Source organism: Phyllobates terribilis, unplaced genomic scaffold (assembly GCF_046119375.1).
Source record: "Phyllobates terribilis strain yellow unplaced genomic scaffold, ASM4611937v1 Scaffold_3786__1_contigs__length_70355, whole genome shotgun sequence".
Lineage (NCBI taxonomy): Eukaryota > Metazoa > Chordata > Amphibia > Anura > Dendrobatidae > Phyllobates > Phyllobates terribilis.
Window position 1 is genome coordinate 10,213 of NW_027366539.1, and position 3,895 is coordinate 14,107.

General features: G+C 57.2%; 1 long non-coding RNA gene across 1 annotated transcript; it reads right to left on the bottom strand.

Moving 5' to 3' along the window:
• Window positions 1–202: 202 nt before the first annotated feature.
• Window positions 203–1,089, bottom strand: LOC141248680 (uncharacterized). The gene is made up of 3 exons (XR_012311858.1): window positions 1,000–1,089; window positions 595–656; window positions 203–514 (listed from the first exon to the last, which is right to left on the bottom strand). It is a non-coding gene; the product is annotated as an uncharacterized lncRNA (long non-coding RNA).
• Window positions 1,090–3,895: the final 2,806 nt, after the last annotated feature.

The window sequence follows — 3,895 nt, forward strand, 5'->3', positions numbered from 1 at the left end:
GTCCATATCCACCAGTGTTGCACCCACATAGCAAATGTGGTACCAATATTCAAGAAGGGGATAACATCTGAGCCTGGAATTTATAGACCGGTAAGTTTAACTTGTACTGTGGGCAACATCTTTGAGGGTTTTCTAAGAGATACTAACCTGGAGCACCTCAATAAGAATAACCTAAACATATGATTATGAGGGATCTGTCCTGCAAACTAATCTGAAAAGATTCTATGGGGAGGTAAGTTCTAGGTTGGACCAGGGAAACTTAGTGGATGTTGTCTATCTGGACTTTTCAAAGGCATTTGATACGGTGCCATACAACAGGTTGGTACATAAAAATTTTCAATATATTATATGGTAAACTTGCTCCACGAAAGAACAAGTCCTTGTGTGGTCGATGGAAAAAATCAAGGAAAATATCAGTGATGCGGTCGTTACCTCTTGACAGCTCCGTTTGGTACTTGTTCTCTAGTCCCTCCATGGCCACGGTGATAAAAAATTCCCTGAAAAGCTCATTATTCTAATAAAAAAATACAAAGTAAGGAGCTGACACAAAGGAGAGCAGACAACTCGTATGTCAAAATAAGCAATTGCAGTTACCTTAATTTTCTCAAAGAAGGTGCCATTAATCACTATGTCGTATGCAGTGCAGCCGCATCCACCTGTAGGACAAAGTGCACCAGGACTTAGATACTTTGCGGTGCCGACTCAATCCATTGACCTTAGTAGGGCTGCTATGAATAAGTGGTATAAGTTCTTAAAGGGGAATCCAAGTAGTGGACAATCCCTTTAAGTCCCAAATCTAAACCAAAAAAGTTCAAAAGTTAACAACAAGATGTCAAACTTTATTCCGCAGACTGGAAGTGGACCTACCAGAACCTGTGGAGATGGCACCTTTGACCATTGAGGATTAGTAAGTTGTAATACTTGCTATTTTAACCCCTTTAAGGATATCTCTGGACTACCCCTTTAAAAAGAGACGCGCTGTATTAAAAAAAACCGTACTATTATCAACTTCAACGTGGGGCTCTCCAAGGCTCATGGGGACTCGATAGCCAGAGGGATCATCAGATTCCAGGATGCTGACTAACTCCTGCTCCGTCAGGTCCGGGGACGCTGGGATCTGGTTCGACTTGCAGATGTTAATAAAGATTTTGGTATTTTTGGATGTGCGAGTTTTAATGCAGAAACCTAACACAGAAATAAAAACAAAAAGTGAACAAAAATACAATAAAATTGGCAAAAGCCAAGCAGCATTTACATGTAACCAACTGTATAAGAAAAAACGATGTGACCCCCCACGTTGGTTGCATCATGTGACCGTTGCAGTCAATAAGACCCCACTGCCCCACTGTGGTATCTGTCACATAATATGCACAAAGTAATCTGGATAATAATCAGAGGACGCCCATCTCACCCGATTGGGGTCTGATCTGTCTGCTTTCTGGTAAGTTCGGTATTCTGCTCTCCATCTCCTGTTTGGCCTGAAATGAGGCAACAAGTGAGAATCAGTGAGTAACATGAACAGGATGGTTCTGCAAACTGATTTTTCCTGCACCAAAATAGTACAACTGTGAGGGGTCTAAAGCCAACAATACACATTAGGTAAATGTTGGAGACTGCAGCGCCCCCGGTGGCTGACGGAGGAGACATTCACCCGGTGATTGCTGGCCTCTCCAATTCATCTTTCGTACCTTCATCAGCATCTGTTCATACAGCGCTTCCTCCATGTTTGTGTTCATTTCTGCAGACAGCAGCGACTTGTCAGACGCCATTTTTTCGGTCAAAGACAGAAGCTCAGGGATCTTGTTTTATAAGAGAAAACCTGAAAAATGAAAATATGTATTAATCTTCTCCACAGACAACGACAAGGGGAGAGTGCGGGAGCCTGACAGCCCATGGCACGACGGGGTGCGGGAGACTGACAGCCCAGGGCACGAGGGGGTGCGGGAGCCTGACAGCCCACGACACGAGGGGGTGCGGGACCTTGCCAGCCAACGACACGAGGGGGTGCGGGAGCCTGACAGCCCACGGCACGACGGGGTGCGGGAGACTGACAGCCCAGGGCAAGAGGGGGTGCGGGAGCCTGACAGCCCATGGCACGAGGGGGTGCGGGAGCCTGACAGCCCACGACACGAGGGGGTGCGGGAGCCTGACAGCCCACGGCACGAGGGGGTGCGGGAGCCTGACGGCCTACGGCACGAGGGGGTGCGGAAGCCTGACAGCCCACGACACCAGGGGGTGCAGGAGCCTGACAGACCACGACACCAGGGGGTGCGGGAGCCTGACAGCCCATGGCACGAGGGGGCGCGGGAGCCCCACTGCCCACGACACCAGGGGGTGCGGGAGCCTGACAGCCCACGACACCAGGGGGTGCGGGAGCCTGACAGCCCACGGCACGATGGGGCGCAGTAGCCTGACAGCCCACGACACGAGGGGGTGCGGGAGCCTGACAGCTCACGACATGAGGGGGTGTGGGAGCCTGACAGCCCACGACACGAGGGGGTGTGGGAGCCTGACAGCCCCCGACAAGAGGGGGTGCGGGAGCCTGACAGCCCACGACACGAGGGGGTGCGGGAGCCTGACAGCCCATAACACGAGGGGGTGCGGGAGCCCGACAGCCCACGACATGAAGGGTGCGGGAGCTCGACAGCCCACGACACGAGGGGGTGCGGGAGCCCGACAGCCCACTACACGAGGGGGTGTGGGAGCCCGACAGCCCACGACACGAGGGGGTGCGGGAGCCCGACAGCCCACGACACGAGGGGATGCGGGAGCCCGACAGCCCACGACACGAGGGGGTGCGGGAGCCCGACAGCCCACAACACCAGGGGGTGCGGGAGCCCGACAGCCCACGACACGAGGGGGTGCGGGAGCCCGACAGCCCACGACACGAGGGGGTGTGGGAGCCCGACAGCCCACGACACGAAGGGGTGCGGGAGCCCGACAGCCCACGACACCAGGGGGTGCGGGAGCCCGACAGCCCACGACACCAGGGGGTGCGGGAGCCCGACAGCCCACGACACCAGGGGGTGCGGGAGCCCGACAGCCCATGACACCAGGGGGTGCGGGAGCCTGACAGCCCACGACACCAGGGGGTGCGGGAGCCTGACAGCCCACGGCACGATGGGGCGCAGTAGCCTGACAGCCCACGACACGAGGGGGTGCGGGAGCCTGACAGCTCACGACATGAGGGGGTGTGGGAGCCTGACAGCCCACGACACGAGGGGGTGTGGGAGCCTGACAGCCCCTGACAAGAGGGGGTGCGGGAGCCTGACAGCCCACGACACGAGGGGGTGCGGGAGCCTGACAGCCCATGACACGAGGGGGTGCGGGAGCCCGACAGCCCACGACATGAAGGGTGCGGGAGCCCGACAGCCCACGACACGAGGGGGTGCGGGAGCCCGACAGCCCACGACACGAGGGGGTGCGGGAGCCCGACAGCCCACGACACGAGGGGGTGCGGGAGCCCGACAGCCCACGACACGAGGGGATGCGGGAGCCCGACAGCCCACGACACGAGGGGGTGTGGGAGCCCGACAGCCCACGACACCAGGGGGTGCGGGAGCCCGACAGCCCACGACACGAGGGGGTGCGGGAGCCCGACAGCCCACGACACGAGGGGGTGCGGGAGCCCGACAGCCCACGACACGAGGGGGTGTGGGAGCCCGACAGCCCACGACACGAAGGGGTGCGGGAGCCCGACAGCCCACGACACCAGGGGGTGCGGGAGCCCGACAGCCCACGACACCAGGGGGTGCGGGAGCCCGACAGCCCATGACACCAGGGGGTGCGGGAGCCTGACAATATTGGGAGTGGGATTCTGCACACCTACAGCTAGCTACTTATTGTCCTGAATGTAGTAATCACCTTGGCACATTCCCATCTTCTTACCTGTAGT